Source organism: Myodes glareolus, chromosome 2 (genome assembly GCF_982192425.1).
Source record: "Myodes glareolus chromosome 2, mMyoGla1.1, whole genome shotgun sequence".
NCBI classification, from domain to species: domain Eukaryota; kingdom Metazoa; phylum Chordata; class Mammalia; order Rodentia; family Cricetidae; genus Myodes; species Myodes glareolus.
This window is the reverse complement of record NC_142027.1, coordinates 99,983,647-100,000,579: the sequence shown is the minus strand read 5'-3', so window position 1 is coordinate 100,000,579 and position 16,933 is coordinate 99,983,647. Positions and strand designations below refer to the sequence as shown.

At 48.0% G+C, this 16,933-nt stretch overlaps 1 protein-coding gene across 1 annotated transcript in view; it reads right to left on the bottom strand.

Moving 5' to 3' along the window:
- Kpna7 (karyopherin subunit alpha 7) overlaps window positions 1-995 on the bottom strand; it is a 31,501-nt gene extending 30,506 nt beyond the window's left edge. Inside the window, exon 1 of the mRNA XM_085677299.2 lies at window positions 903-995. The gene's annotated coding sequence lies outside the window, so the exon portion shown is untranslated. The remainder of the gene's footprint in view (window positions 1-902) is intronic.
- Between the last annotated feature and the right edge of the window lie 15,938 nt (window positions 996-16,933).

The window sequence follows — 16,933 nt, the reverse complement described above, 5'->3', positions numbered from 1 at the left end:
AACGCCATCCTCATTCCTTCGCTCCCTTATGAGATTTCTTCCAACCAGACACAATGGCACCAGAGTCCCGGCACCACATTCGATTATAGGAAAACACACGCAAGGCAATCTGGGCTGCCTGGGAACTCACAAGTGGTTAGGCAGCCAGGCCCTCTACTTGGGTGATAAGCCTCCTATTCTAGATGGGACTGGTCAGGCCCACAAACCCACAGGTGATCTCACTGAGAGTCAGCAGGAGAGCCAGGACGCAGGATACTAGGACTCTAGGCTGCTGCTTGGAAGATTCTACTCAGATAAAGCCACCAAAAAATGTAAAACATCGGAACTAAAATTAAAATGCCCTGGAAGGCAGGCCTGGTAGCCCAGGCCTCAAATCTCAGCACTCCTGAAGCTGAGGCAGGAGACTTGGGAGTATGAAGCCAGCCTGGGCTACCTAGGGAGACACTGCCTCTAAAGAGGACAAAATGCACATAGTATAGGTAACTTGTTGAACATGAGTCCTGCCCATCTCAGCATGTCCTAAGCATATTAGCCCATAGCTGGGCAAACCTGTCTAAAACAAAACGCCTATGTTATAATGAAGTAAATAACCCTGTCTATATACCGCAGGCTTATACATCTAGGCTTAGCAGAGTAGACATAAACCCAGCAGTTGCTGCTTCCTCCTTAGCTGTCATAAAGACAGTCTCAGAGTTACAATGTCATAAGTCACAGCTAACTTCAACCAGGAGACACATCAACCTGAGCCTTCTCAAGGTAGCCCCTTAGGCCCAACCTCGGCAAGAGCATCCTAAGAGCCCAGACAGTTCCATGGCCTGCTACAGGAAGAAGAGTCGGAGCCCAGGCAGAAGAGGCCAGAGAGCACCCCAACACCCACAAGCCACCCCTTCTTCCGTACTCACCTAGAGATCACCTGTGGGTTTGTGAGCCTGACCAGTCCTATTCAGAGAACTGCTGCATCTGGTCCCAGGGGCAGCCTTAAATGCCCTCGGTAGTGAGCAGGTGTTTTGAGGCTGCTCCTCCTTCCCCGCAGACCTGTTAGCAACCAAAGTGATGGTTGCCGGGCCTCTGGATGCATATTGAGAACAGCTGGGGAGCTTTGCGGTCCAAATGGTCCAAGTCCAGAGAATGCTTGGTTTGTGTGAGGGTGGGGAGCGTGGGTCTCTCGGGTGATTCTCGTGTTCAAGTGGGCCCTGTGGAGGTGAGGTGGATGTTCAGCATTGAAAGCTTGGATAAACTCTTAAGGATGAAAAACAGGGGCTGGAGAGATGGCTCAGTGGTTAAGAGCATTGCCCGCTCTTCCAAAGGTCCTGAGTTCAATTCCCGGCAACCACATGGTGGCTCACAACCATCTGTAACGAGGTCTGGTGCCCTCTTCTGGCCTGCAGACATACACACAGACAGAATATTGTATACATAATAAATAAATATTAAAAAAAAGAAAAGAAAAACAGAACAGAAGAGTGTGGGGAGAAGGAGAGGGAGAGAGACAGAATGAGTGAACACAGCCTAGGGAAATGACTCAGTCAAGCTTGAGCAATGAGTTCGAGTCCCAGAACCCTTGCCAAAAAAGCTGGGCATGGTGACATGTTCATGTAACTCCAGCGCTGGGAATGCAGAGACAGGTGGATCCTTGGGCTCACTGTTTAGGCAGCTTAACCTATTTGGTTAAACAAAACAAGGTGGACAGCTCCCGAGGAACAGTTGTCCTCTGGCCTCCACGTGCCTTTTCACATGAGCACACAAACACCTATGCTCGCACAGCACACACATGTGCATGTGCCTACATGCATGGTCCCACACACACACACTGAAGTCTGTAAAACGGAAACTCAATGGACCCAGTTCTACACAGGCTGCTGCAAATTCCTTAAGAGAGATGAGAGGTGGAGAACTGAGAAAGACAGACAGAACATGTTCCAGTTCTGGGCTAGGTCAAGAGTTGTAGGTGGGCTGGGTCTGGCGGTACACGTCTGTCGTCTCAGATATAAGGGAATCAGGAGGACGGCAAAGTTCAAGGCCTTTCTGGGTTGTAGTCTTGAGGGAGCTCAAGGCTAGCCTGGGCAACATAATGAGAAAAAAAATGAAAAGGAAGCTTGGATTCCCCACTGAGGAGCTGGGGTGTGGCTCAGTGGTAGAGCCCCTGCCTAGAATTCCCCAGTGAGAGGCTGGGGTGTGGCTCAGTGGTAGAGCCCCTGCCTAGAATCCCCCAGTGAGGGGCTGGGGTGTGACTCGGTGGTAGAGCCCCTGCCTAGAATCCCCCAGTGAGGGGCTGGGGTGTGACTCGGTGGTAGAGCCCCTGCCTAGAATCCCCCAGTGAGGGGCTGGGGTGTGACTCGGTGGTAGAGCACCTGCCTAGAATCCCCCAGTGAGGGACTGGGGTGTGACTCGGTGGTAGAGTGCTTGCAGCAGAAGGAAGAGCCCAGTGGGAGAATTTTCTGCCTACCCAGCATGGAGGATTTGCTTGCCCTTGCATTAGCCCAGTCTTCTCTCTAATGAAAATGCTGGCACTGAGGATGAGGGAGGGGACCTCCTCCCTGAGTCTGTCAGACCTTATGATCTGCTGGGACCTTATGATCTGTAACCAGAATGCAGTGTGACAGTTGGGGGCAGGAGGAGGGGCACACCTTGAAAGCCAGCACACAGGAGGCAGAGGCAGAGTGAGTACCAGGAGAGCCATGGCTACACAGAGAAACCCTGTCTTGAAAAACAAAACAAAAGAGAGTGCAGTGTTAGGAATCCAGGGGAACCCGAGAGTTCATTACAAGGTATCTCATATAGTCCTAGGAAGAGATGAGAAGGCCCCTTTCTATGTTAGTGTTCAAGAGAACAGAAATTTAAGGGTGTAGAGACTGACCTTCCTGGGTGGGGATGGCAGTGATGGCCTGGCTTCTGTCACTTGAGGTTACCTGTGTCTGACATGTCATCCACGGAGTAAAAAACGAGGCTGAGAAGGTGGATGAGGCGGAATTGATTTTCCTCCTCTAACTGGCTTCTCAGAGCATCATACTAAAAAGTCAGGTCATATACAATGCTGCCCTTCTCCTGAGGTTTCTCAGCCTTCAATAAGACAAACAGTCCACAGTCCCTGCTCTCCAGCTGTGGGGCTAAAACCTGACACAGAGGGACAGGGAGAAAGTAAGTGGGAAGCCAGAGGCACATAAGCAGATATCACCAGACATCAGAGTGTGCTAACAGTCCCCTACCACTTACCATGTCCCTGTAAAACGAAGTGTTTGCCTAGAATCCCCCAGTGAGGGGCTGGGGTGTGGCTCAGTGGTAGAGCCCCTGCCTAGAATCCCCCAGTGAGGGGCTGGGGTGTGGCTCAGTGGTAGAGCCCCTGCCTAGAATCCCCCAATGAGGGGCTGGGGTGTGGCTCAGTGGTAGAGCCCCTGCCTAGCACAATATCCTAGTTCTATCTACTCCATCAAAAATTCCACAACACAGTAACTCATATGCTTGCATCACACATAGCATAACTGAACTCACAGAGGTTTAATAATGTTCCTCAGAACATGACGAGGACCAGGGTTTAAGGATGGGTATTGGTTCTAAGTCCTGTACTAAATCAAATCCTTGTTTTCATGGTCTCATTTCTCTGGGGTGTAAGAGTTTGTCACATCCTCTGTTCAGTTCTACACAAGTCTTCCTGTGGGGCCGGTCATCTTCAGCTATAGACTGAGTTTGAGGCAACCCTCAGGTACATGAGGCTACGTCTCAAACAGAACAGAATCAAGAAAAAAGCAGAGAGGGAGTGGGGAGGAAGGGGCAGAGAAGTGGAGTAGGAAGGGTTGTACATCTAGGCAAACTGGTCTTCAGCAGGCTTGGCAACCATGTCTGGGGTCTTCTAGAACACACACTCCCTGGGAAACCCCTAGGAGACTTGGAACAGAGACCTTTTCAAACTCTCTGGCAATGCAAAAGTCCTTGTGTGCATCCCAGGCTTGTCTCTGTCATAATTTAGGAGCCTTCTGCTCAGAACAGCCTGTCCTAGGCCTCCACTTCAAAGCCAGCACAGAGGATTCCAACAGTCGCCTCCTTTGGCTCTCCCTTCCTTGAGATGACCCCGCAGAATTCCAAGGCTCTCTGGGGCAAGGGGATATTTCTGGGCCCAGGATCCGTGTCCATGTTTGGTCTTTAAGGAATACACAGGGAATCAGCCAAGGCTTCATCCTGCACCACCCCTGGGACGGCACGGATCCCCCTTCTTCTCATGTCTACTGTGGCAAATAGCTGAGAATGTGTCTTCTAGAATGAGCCAGGAGGACCCTCCCTCCACCACCGCAGTCTGAAGACTAAAGAGGGCCTCTGGCCATTGATTTGTATTTGATTCCTCTTTATAATAAAACAAAAAAGATTCAAAATCACTAACAATAGTTTCATATCCTAAAACTAGTCTTCCTGGGATTATTTTCAAGTAACCTGATATGCTTAAAGAATGTTTATTTACTCATTTATTCATATTTATTTGTGTATGTGTGTAATGTCTATGTGTATATATGGGTGCCCATTCTTGTGGAAGCCAGAGAAAAATGTTAGGTGTCTGCCTCGATCATTCTTCACCTATTTTTTTTATTTATTTATTAAAAATTTCCACCTCCTCCCCGCCTCCCTTTTCCTTCTCCCTCCCTACCTCTCCCTCCCTTTTTAGTCCTAAGAGCAGTCAGGGTTCCCTGCCCCATGGGAAGTCCAAGGTCTCCCCCCTCCATACAGGTCTATAAAGGTGAGCATCCAAACAAACCAGGCTCCCACAAAGTCAGTCCATGCGGTAGAATCAAAACCCAGTGCCATTGTCCTTGGCTTCTCAGTCAGCCTTCATTGTCAGCCACATTCAGAGAGTCCAGTTTGATCACATGCTCCATCAGTCCCAGTCCAGCTGGCCTTGGGGAGCTCCCATTAAATCAGTCCCACCATCTCAGTGGGTGGAGGCGTCCCTCGTGGTCCTGACTTCCTTGCTCATGTTCTCCCTCCTTCTGTTCCTCATTTGGACCTTGGGAGCTAAGTCCAGTGCTCCAATGTGGATCTCTGTCTCTATCTCCATCCATTGCCAGATGAAGGTTCTATTCCACCTAATTTTTTTGAGGTAGTGTCTTGCACTGAATTTGGAGCTCTCTAATTCAGCTAGAATAGCCCCAGGGATCCTCCTGACTCCATTTGCCAAGCGCTGAGACTAGAAGCTTGTGGCTTCCTACTAGGGTGTGGCAGATCTCAATTCAGGGTCTTATGATTTTGTAACAGACACTGAGCCATCACCCCATCTGCTAAAGAAGTCTTTTTGTTTGTTTAAGTCACCTTTGCTGGGTATGACATTGCATGCTTGTAATCCCAGTACCTGAAGCAAAAGGATCAGGAGCTCAGGAGCTGAAGACCAGCCTGGGCTAAATAGGGAGAAGCTGACTCAAAACAGCAACAGCAACGAAAGAGTGCCAGCATGGCGGCACACATCTTTAATCCCGGCACTCAGGAGGCAGCAGTCAGTGGATCTCTGTGAGTCAGAGGCCAGCCTGGTCTACAGAGTGAGTTCTAGGGCAACCAGGAATACATAGTGAGATCAGGATTAAATAAGTAAATGAATTAAGTTTTTAAAAAAGAACAAAAATCTCCAGAAATTCCCCTACCCAGCACGTATGTGTGGCATCATCTGACTGAGCATCCTTTTAGAGAAAACACCCTTCATGGTTTCTGATCTTATCCTGGGGGGTCAGACAAGCTCCTATTTGGCAAAGGTGGAGTTTTTCTGCTTCAGACATTTTCAACAACCAATAAAGAGTTGGAACCAGGTTCCAGAGTCTTGTACATCCTTTGAGCTTGCGGTTCATAGCAGTAGCTGCCTGGGGAGAAGATAGCTCGGTGAGCAAAGTGCCTACCACACAAACATGAAGACCTGAGTTCGATCCCTGGTATCCACATACAAAAGCTGGATATAGTGATACATGCTTATAATCACCAGTGCTGGGAACACAGAGACAGGAGGGTCCCTAGGGCTCCCTGACTGGCCAGCCTGGCTCACCTGGTGAGTTCCAAGCTAAAGAGAGACCCTGTGTCAGAAAAACAAGGAGGAAGGTCTCTAAGGTTGATCTCTGACCTCTACAACACACACACACACACACACACAGACACACACAGACACAGACACACACACACACACACACACACACACCTACAACACACAAATATATTCCCTCCTCAGAAAAGATACCCAGTCTAATTGTTGTTGACAAAGGAGAAGGCTGAGAAGATAGCTCAGTGGGCACACTGCTTGCTGCATCAGCATAAGGACCTGAGTTTGGATCCCTGGCAGGTACTTAAAAGCTGGATATGGTAGCATGGCATGCATCCTTAACCCAAGCGTTGAGGGGAAGGCAGAGATAAGTAGATTCTGGGGCTAGCTGACCAGCCATACTAAGTGAGTAAACAAGTTCCAGGTCCAGTGGGAGGCTTATCTCAAAACACAGGTGGAGAGCATCCTGAAGACACAAGGTTAACCTCTGGTCTACTTGCTCACACATGCATGTGTGCAGGTGCACATACACACATACATACACACATATACATGTGCCCAAAAGCATACAAACAGCCTCGTTGTTATTAACACGGAAGAAATTCTTAGCTCTATTTTCCTCATCAGCTCACAGATGAGGGCAGATGTTTGTATTAGTGACAAGCTGTGTGTATCTTACTCTGCCTTTGGGGCTGTTTGTGTATCCTTCCCGGGTGGATTTCAGTCTTATCTCCTGCCTGACTTCCATCTATGCTAAGCAGAGTCAACAGAAACTAGAGAGCAAGAAGATAATGTGATTGAACTGTCAGGCAACAAATGACAAAGGGACGCTTATGGTGTGGGATTATCGCTTCCAGAAGACAGATGGGGAGGAGGGAGAGGCCATGGAGGTGACTTGGCTGTCCGAGGGTGCTGGAGAAAAGAGCTATACCTGAGTCAGGTTTCTTTTTTTTTCTATTTTTTAATTTTTTATTCATTTTATATACCAACCACAGTTCTCACTCCCTTCCCTCCTCCTGCTCACCCCCACCTACTCCCACCCTACCCTCCAGCCACTCCTTTATTGGATGACAGACAACAATTTCTCAGATTGTGCCTACTACAGTGGTGCCTGCCTGGAATCCCAATCTAGAGCAACGGAGGGGTGGCGGATCGTGAGTTCGAAATCAGCCTGTTCCACAAAGCATGACTCAAAAATTGATAAAAGCACTTGCTGCTAAGCCTGATGACCTGAGTTCAATCCCTTCAACTTGATGAAAGGAGAAATCTGACTCCTGCAGGTTGTCCTCTTACACCCACCCACACACACACACACACACACACACACACACACACAGACACAGAGAGAGACAGAGAGACACACAACAAACAAATAAATAAATAAATAAATGTTTTAAAACCTTGGCTTTAAAAAAACAGATGTTTTATCTTTTGAGATTATAATTGTCTCATTTCCCACTTCCCTTTCCTCCTAAAACCCTCCCATTTACATCCCTCTTTCTCACTGTTTCAAATTCATGGCCTCTTGTTTCATTAGTTGTTGCTGTGTGTGTGTGTATATTCTTAAATACACAAATACAACCTGCTCAATCTCTGTTACTTTTTATATATGTTTTCAGGACTGACCATTGGTTAAAAAACTGTTTTTACAATACCCTACACTATATACAGAAGACAAGATTCTCTATCCCCAACTCTCTACCATGCAGTAACGATGAAGCTGGAGGGGGGGGGTTGTTTCACTTTTGTTTTTAATTTGCTTTGTTTTAAGATAGAGTCTCACTATATAACTCTGACTGACCGAACTTTCTATGTAGACCAGGTTGGTCTAGAACACACAGAGATCCACCTGTCTCTGCCTCCTAAGTGCTGGGAACAAAGGCATGGGCCACCACACCAGACCTTGGGGTCCTGGGGCATCTTCAGTATGAAAACAATTCTATTATGATTTTCACTGTCTTTTAGAGAAAGAGGTCACAGCATCGAAGTCATCTTTTCATAGGACATCAGTGGCAGGTTTCAAACCGTTATCTCTCTCTCTCTCTCTCTCTCTCTCTCTCTCTCTCTCTCTCTCTCCCTAAGACAGTGTTTCTCTGTGTAGTCCTGGCTATCCTGAAATTTGTTCTGTAGATCAGGCTAGCCTTGAACTCACAGAGATCCTCCTGCCTCTGCCTCCTAAGAACTGGGACTAAAGGTGTGCACCACCACCTACCAGCTACAAAACACTAATTCTTATTTACTGAAAAATGACAGTGTTCTTTAAATCCTCTGATAAGCCATGGGTGGCTTAGTTTATTTGTTTTCATTGCTAGGAATAGAACCCAGCACCTAGTTGATGCATGCTAGATACTCTCCCACTGAGCTATGTGTGTGTGTGTGTGTGTGTGTGTGTGTGTGTGTGTGCATGTATATATGTGAGGGTGATGTATACACCAAGCCACACCCCCACACCCTGGGGGATTCTAGGCAGTTACTCTACCACTGAGCCACACCCCAGCCCCTCACTGGGGGATTCTAGGCAAGGGCTCTACCACTGAGTCACACCCCAGCCCCTCACTAGGGGATTCTAGGCAGGGGCTCTACCACCGAGTCACACCCCAGCCCCCTACTAGGGAATTCTAGGCAGGTGCTCTATCATTGAGTCACATCTCACTAACTTGCCTAGGCAGGTCTTGAATTTACAATCTTTCTGCCTCAATTAAGCACTGGGATTAAATGAGTGTTGCCATCTAATCCCAGAAAAAAAGGCAGAAGTGTCATGAGTTCAAAGGCCGCCGAGTAACTTAGCAAGGTCCTGTCTCAAAATGAAAAATTAAAAAAGAGGAAGCAGGTAAGAGGCTTATTGCACAGGCTGGAGGGCCTAGGTTCAGATCTCAGCACTTCCATATGGTTGCACAGGCCTATAATGCTGATGTCATGAGTAGTGGAGCAAGAGGGATCAGTGGGACTTGTTGGCCACCACTTAGCTCCAGGTTCAGCAGGAGACTCTGACTCAAGGAAATAAGGCAGAGAGTAGAAGACGAGGGCAGTCCATGTTTTTTAACTTCCACACACAAGGCCTGGAATCCCCCAGTGAGGGGCTGAGGTTGTGGCTCAGTAGGAAAGAAACACAGAAAGAAGGGACTTGCTCAGGGTTCTCTCAGCCAACAGTGAAGAAAGGACAGCTTAGAATCAAGGCTGCTCTTGTATGTTTGGGCTGCATACTACAACTTCAGATGCAGTGCACTCTGGGATTTCTGGGGTGCTTTAATAATTTATGAGTGCAATAGACGGATATTTTGAAATCCTGCCAGCTGTGGGAAATCATCCCGCCAATAGTCACCACACCCTTAGTAAACCCAGCTGGGACTTTTATAGTCTTTTCTAGCAGCTTTTGGATCTGGGAGTCGCCTGCACACAAACACTTCCCTGGGATCTTCCAACAGAGCAGTGGGGGACTCTTTCATCTCAGGAGCCACATGAGTCAGCCCCACAGACTCAGCCTTTTCTGTCCCAAACCTGATTGGCTGGCTCCTTCACTGGGGACCACTCAAAGAACTTGAGTGTTGCCCTTAAATTTTCTCCAGACCCCCGTCTCTGGGGTACCACTCCTATAGCTCAGTCAGTTCTTGCCACACTACCACGCTTTGTCCTTTGAAAAGTCTGTTTCTGGTCAGAATTGGGCTCACGATCTATGTTCAAACCCACTGTAATGCAGCTATGGCCTCATATTTCTGAGGTCACATCCCTTGTAGGCAGAGGCAGGAAAGAACACAGCTCACACAAACAAGTTCTCTGATCACACAAGGTCTTTGGCTTATTCAGGGTCTCGCTCTGTAGACCAGGCTGACCTTGAACACACAGACATGCCCTTGCCTCTGCCTCCAAAGTGTTGGGGTTTAGGGTGTGCACTAGCACATCAAGCCTGTGGCCTTTTTAAAAACATATTTTCATCACATTTATTTTGTGCTGAGCCATCTCCCTGGCCCAGGTTTCTTTAACTCGTGAAATTAATCAAGAATTGACTCTCCACTGCAAAATGAAGCATGCCAAGGACAAATGGGTCAGTGGTGCAGAGGTGGCCAAATGCAGTGTTTTGTTGTGTTTGAGACAGTCTTGCTACATAACCCAGACTGGCCTTACACTCACTGTTTTTCTGCCCAGTCGCAAACTCATGATCCTCCTGTCTCTACGCCACAACACTTGGGAGGCAGAGGCAGGTGAACCTGCGAGTTTGAGGCCTGCCTGGTCTACATAGCAAGTTCCAGGACAGGACAGCCAGGGCTGCAGAGAGAAATCATGACTTGAAAAACCCCAAAACATAAAAAAAAATAAAATAAAGGATGAGGATCCTCCTGCTTCTTCCTCCGGAGTGCTGTGATAACAGACCTGCAGCTGGTATGGTTTTGTGAGACAACCTGATGTAGTTCAGGCTGACTTTGAGCTGATAACCCTCCTGCCTCAGCTTCCCCCATGAGGCAATTATAGGTATACACCACCAAGCCAGCTCTATTATTTAATTATTTGTTTGTTTGTTCATTTATGGGGAGAGCACATGCCCACCTTCAACATTGGAGTTGGTTCTCTCCTTCCACTGCGTAGGTCCAAGGGATCGAACTTAGGTCATTAGGTTTAGTGGCAAGCACCCTTACCCCCTGAGCCATCCCCACTCCCACTGGCCCCTCCGTTAGCTTTTTATAATGACCCAACAAAGAATCCTGTGTTCCAGGAGTGACCAGGGCCTTGTGGAAATAGTTTAACAAGAAGTCCCTGCTCCCATCTCTCCTTTTACAGGTGCAAGGGGCTCAGCCTCTGTCCTTCTGGCACAGGAACCAGGGTCTATAGCCACCCCTTCCCTGTATGACATCCACCCTCAACTACTTCTCTCTAATCCATATTCCTTTCTCATAGCACTAACCCACAGAGCAGCCAAGAACCACTAAATCTGAAGAGGGAGCTAGACCTTCTTGGGGGCGGGGCTTGTTTTCCAGTTCTCCTAACATTGGTAAGCAATGACTTCCTCTGTGTTCCCAGTCAGCAGCGCCAGAGTCTCCACCCACTGTCGGTGGAAAGCAGAAGGTGACAAGTGGAGGGGTCGCAGGGAATCGTCCACAGAGAGGGGAAGCCATAGAACGGATACCTTTCTACACATGTCTCATTCCCTCAGACCAGACAGAGGAACAGGTGAGGAGACACCAGGCTTCCCTCACCACCCTGTGCCCTTAGCAGGTGCAGCCTCCCTCGCCCTGTTGAGCCCGCTCGCAGCCTGCAGACTTCTGCTCAAAGTCCCCGGATTAATTCCAAGAAGGCTTAATTATATGTGTAAGGCACAGGCCTAATTATATGTATATAGACTGAGAGACGGAAGAGACACTTACGTGATTAGCATAGACTGATTTTCACGATCTGTGGGAAGGAAAACAGCCACAGGAAGATGTAATTAGGAAACGTTTAGAAATTAAGCATCTGATAGTCCCCTACCCAAGCAGCCAGCCCTTCTGCAAAATCCCTCTCGGCTTCAGAAACAGCCTTGACTGCACTCGGAAGCTCAAACCCACATCGGTAGGCACCTGTGGCCACGTGCCCACTGCCAGGTACACTCTTGCAGAAAGGGCCAAGAATTTCACAGCTCCTTACTTGTAAAGCAACATAAAGAGTAAAGATCTTGGCCTGGGGATGCAGCTCAGCCCCAGAAGGCCCACCGGCATGCGCCCCAGAGCTCGTCACGGTAGGTGTTGCAGGAGACGAAGAGGAGAGGTGGGGTGGCATCTCTCTGTGTTTCTTGCCCCTGTTTATATTGGACACCCAGACCCCATAGCTAGGCAGCCACCTGGAAGGGCTGCATGAAGAACAGGCCTGCACAGGTCTGGTAGGAGGAGATGAAAATGGTGAGCTGGCCTCAGCCAGTTCCCTTGTCTGGGCTATCACTGACTGAGTTAACTCAGAACGCCACTGACATGGATCTCCTTCAGGAATAACTGTCAATCTGAGATAAGCTGGCAAAAGAAGACTTCTCTTTTCTCCTCCTTCTCCTTTGGCATTTATTTATTTATTTATTTATTTATTTACTTGAGGTAAGGTCTCACTATATTGTACTGGCTGCCCTGAAACTCACCAGGTAGACCAGGCTGGCCTCAGATTCACCTGCCTCTGCCTCCCAAGTACTGGGATTAAAAGCGTGTGCCACTATGCCCAAATTTCTTTGCTCCATTTTATTCTGAGTTAGTTTGAGTTAGTTATTATACCATATAACTCAGCCACTGTGTGGACATGTCCACAGCTAGAATTCCCAGTCTGTTCAGTGCTCAACTCCCACCCCCCAGATATACACTGAGTTTGTTTTATATAGAAATTCACCTGCCTCTGCCTACCTAGTGCTGGGAGTAAAGGCATGTATGGCCACATCTAGCCCATTCTCCCTATTTTTAAAGATTTTCAGAATTATTTTTTGTTAGTATGTTGTGGTGGTTTGAAAGAAAATGTCCCCCAAGCCGGGCGGTGGTGGCGCACGCCTTTAATCCCAGCACTCGGGAGGCAGAGGCAGGCGAATCCCTGTGAGTTCGAGGCCAGCCTGGTCTAAAAGAGCTAGTTCCAGGACAGGCACCAAAAACTACAGAGAAACCCTGTCTCGAAAAAAAAAAAAAAAGAAAATGTCCCCCAAAGGGAGTGGAGCTAATGGAAGGTGTGGCCTTGGTGGGGTAGGTGGAGTATGTGTGGTCTTGTTGAAGGAAGTGTGTCACTGTGGGGGTAGGCTTTGAGGTTTCCTATGCTCAAGCTATACCCAGTAAGACAGTTCACTTCCTGTTGCTGCACAAGATGTAGAACTCTCAGCTACCTCTCCAGCACTATGTCTGATTGGACACCACCATGTTCCACCATGACGACAATGGACTGAACCTCTGAACTGAGCCACCCAATTAAATGTTTTCTTTTATAAGAGTTACCGTGGTCATGGAGTCTCTTCACAACAGTAGAAACCCTGACTAAGACATATGTATATGGTTGAGTGTATGCCACACGTGTGTATGCCCAAGGAAGTCAGAAGAGGGCTTCAAATCTCCTTGAGCTGAAATTACAGGTGGTTGTGAGCCACCCTATGTGGGTGACAGGAAAGGCGCTTAGGCCCTTTGCAAGAGCAGTATGTGCTCTTAATTGCTGAGCCATCTCGCCAGCCCTGATCCTCCCTCTTTTTTAAAACAAAAGATAACAGTCTATTTCCTTCCTATCTCCTGGCCTTTCTCCCTTCTTTCCTCTTTCTCTCTAGCTGAGGGAGCCCTGGAACTTGATTCTGATCCTATTTCCTGAGTGTGAAGATTATAGGTGTACACCAATACAACCAGTTTATGTAATAGTGGGGGATCAATCTCAAAGCTGAATTCATGCCTGGTAAGCACTAACCACTGATATACATAATGAGACTGGCTTGGAATTGATAGGCCTCCAACCTCAGCCTTCCAAGTGCTAAGATTAAAATTATGCCCCCACTACATGTGGCAGTATAATGCTATTACATATCTCACACACACACACACACACACACACACACACACACACACACACTTCCCTTTTATTGTAGCAGGGAGATTTCTCATGGGAAGAACTCATTGAGAGATTTCTTGGGTGTTTTACGAGTGAGGGGCACTGTGTAGGCTCAGTCTCCTGCTCACGGGCACCTGCATGGGAGCTACTCTTTTGTTTTGTTTTTGAGACATGCTCTCACAGCTCCCAGACTGGTCTCAGACTTAAAATGTAGCCAAACATGATGTTGATCCTCCTGCCTCTACCTCTCAAGTAGGAGGATTACAATTGTGTGCACCTAGTTTCTGTTGTACTGGGGACGGAACCCAGGGCTTAATGCAGGCCAGGCGAGTGCTCTACCTACTGAGCCACATCTCCAGCTCTGTTTGTCTTTTTGTCTTTCCCAATACAGTTTCTAAACTTTCCACTTTGGAGCTGGGGAGACGTTTCTAGAATTGGCCACTCAGTATTTACCCAGTATTTTGAGAAGGGTCTCTAGTTGAAGATTGCCAATTTAGCTAAACTGTTTCAGCAGTTAAGAGTGCTTGCCGAGCCAGGTGTTGATGTGCACTCCTTTAATCCCTGCACTTTAGAGGGAGGCAGAGGCAGGTGGATCTCTGGGAGTTGGAGGCCAGCCTGGTCTACAGTGGGAGTTCCAGGACAGCCAGGGCTCTTACACAGAGAAACCCTGCCTAGAAAAAAAAAAAAAGTAGGGGCTAGACAGATGGCTCAGTGGTTAAGGGCACTGGCTGCTCTTCCGTAGGTCCTGAGTTCAATTCTCAGCAACCACATGGTGCCTCACAACCATAAAGAATGAGATCTGGTGCCCTCTTCTGGTGCACAGGCATACATGCAGGCAGAACATTATACATAATTTTTAAAAATCTAAAAAAAAATAGGACAAAGAAAAAAGTAATAAAACCTTTAAGAAATCTTCACTTCACTGCAAATGGGAACAAACACCTGCAGCTTTTCCTTCAAATAATGATGATAATGTGAGTTTTCTTCCTTTCTTTCTTTTTTTTTTAAGTTTTTCAAAACAGAGTTTCTCTGTGTATTCTTGGCTGCCCTGAAACTGGCTCTGTAGACCAGGCTGCTCTGGAACTCAGAAATCTGCCTGTCTCTACCTCCTGAGTGTTGGTACTAAAGGCACACACCGCCGCCGCCCAGCAACACAGTGAGTTTTCAAATGAATCATTAAATGGGAATGTTAGGAAGAAAAAGAAAAGAAACTAGAGAAAACCCAAGAATGAGCTGAGAGTGTGACACACAGTTTCTCATGTTGAGACTGGGGCCTCTGAGTCACTCCCTCCAGCCTTGTTTCGACCAGGTGAGCTGGCAGGTGTTCTGGAAACCAGCTGGGTCTTCACTTGGCTCAGGAAGGATCTGAGGAAGAAGTAGCCGCAGCTGGAGGGGCAGGCTCTTCTTCACAGGTTGTCTGTGGTGGTCTGATTGGAGGCCTTTCATATGAATGGTATCTTCCGGGGTTGGAGAGCTGGCTTAGTCAGTACAATGCTTGCCAAGTAAACATGAGGACCTGAATTTGATCCTCAGAGCCCACATAAAGAAGCTGGGCATGTGGCTCCTCCAGACCTCCCCTTACCTTCTGTTGGACTCGAGGATACAGCCTCTTTCATGTCTAAGTGGCCATGGAATTTGCAAAGCCTGGCCTAAGTGGTGGCAACAGTTGCACACGCCTTTAATCCCAGCACTAGGGAGGCAGAGGCAGGCAGGCAGGGAGATCTCTATGAGTGTGATCAGCCTGGCAGCCTGGTATATGAGTGAGTTCCAGGATAACCAGGGCGATGTTAGAGAGACTCTGTCTCAAGAGAGAGGAGGGGGGGAAGAAGGGAAAGAAAAAGAAGGAAGGAAGGGAGGAAAGAAGGAAATGAAGGAAGGAACAAAGAAACAAAGAAGAAAAGAGAAAGCCTAGGAGTGCCGTGAGCTATTCTTTCACGCCTGTGGGTGTCTCCACATCTCTATTGCTGGCCACAGAGGTAACTTTTGGGGGTCCTGAGGCCTCCTCTAACTCCATTCTGTCTTCTTCCTTACAGCCTCAGGGGCATCTTCTCCATCTTAGAAGAATCATGTCTCTTCCCCAAAGCCATACGGCCACATTCAAGGCAGCCGTGTATGACCATCACTTGGAAATCCAGCACCTTCCTCAAGCCTAAAGTAGGCAAAGGGGAAGGGACCTACAACCTACTTCAAGCTCATTCACTACACAGGCACCGTAAGTGCCAGCTTTGGTGACTTCTGTAGCTACCTGCACACTGCCATTCATCCCCTTGCCCCATCACTGGCTCCCTTCTCTAACTGGCACAACCACAGTGTAACAAGGTACTCTGCCAATTGAAATGAACCATGGGACATATTTCATCCCTTTTCCTTTGGAGAATTCAAAGTCATGAGACCAAGGATGCCTGTTAGGGCGCAACCAGGAGTTAGTGCCATCAGACCCGCTAGAGCAATGCCAGGACATATAGTCCTCTTCCGGATGACTGAGCATTGCTGCTGGCTTGAATTGATCACACACACACACACACACACACACACACACACACACACACACACTGTGCTGAAGGAATGTCTCAGTGATTAAAGTTCTTGCCCATGTATTTCCATTTCGTTGCTCTGACAAACACCCTGACCAAAATGCCTGAGGAGGGGAAAGGGTTTATTTCATCTTATACTTTCAGGTCCCAATCCGTCATCCGTCATCCAGGGCAGTCAGGGCAGGACCCTCAGGCAGGAGCATAAAGACGAGACTGGCTACTATCCCACACAGTGCAACCCCCAACCAGCTAACTGACTCACAGCCAAGGAAGTACAGAGAGAAGAAACAGGGGCCTGGCGCTCAGTCATTTGCTCTGGCTCATGCACTGCTAGATTCCTTATTCTGCCCAAGACCATCTGCCCAGGGAACAGTTCCACCCACAGTAGCCTGGGCCTTCCTATGCCAACTAACAATCAAGGCAGTCCCTCACAGATATGCCCACAGACCAGTCTGATCTGGGTAGTCCCTCAGTCGACTCATATCTCAGACGACTCTAGACTATGACAAGCTCACGGTAAAACTAACTTGGGCACCATGCAAGCAAGCGTCAGGATCTAAGTTTGGATTCCCAGAACCCACATATATACCAGGTGGGCATATATGCAGCCTGCTATAATCGTAGCCTTGGGCAGGTGGAGACAGGAGATTCCCCCAGAGCAAGCTGGTTATAGCCGTGAGCTCTGGGTTTGACTGAGAGACCCTGACTCAGTGAGGTGGAAGGCTGGCAACCTCAGGCCTACACACACACACACACACACACAGAGAGAGAGAGAGAGAGAGAGAGAGAGAGAGAGAGAGAGAGAGAGAGATGGGCAAAGAGGAACATATGAGCCTATTAATTACTCCCAACTCAATATGTCCTTCTGATTGTTTGTATA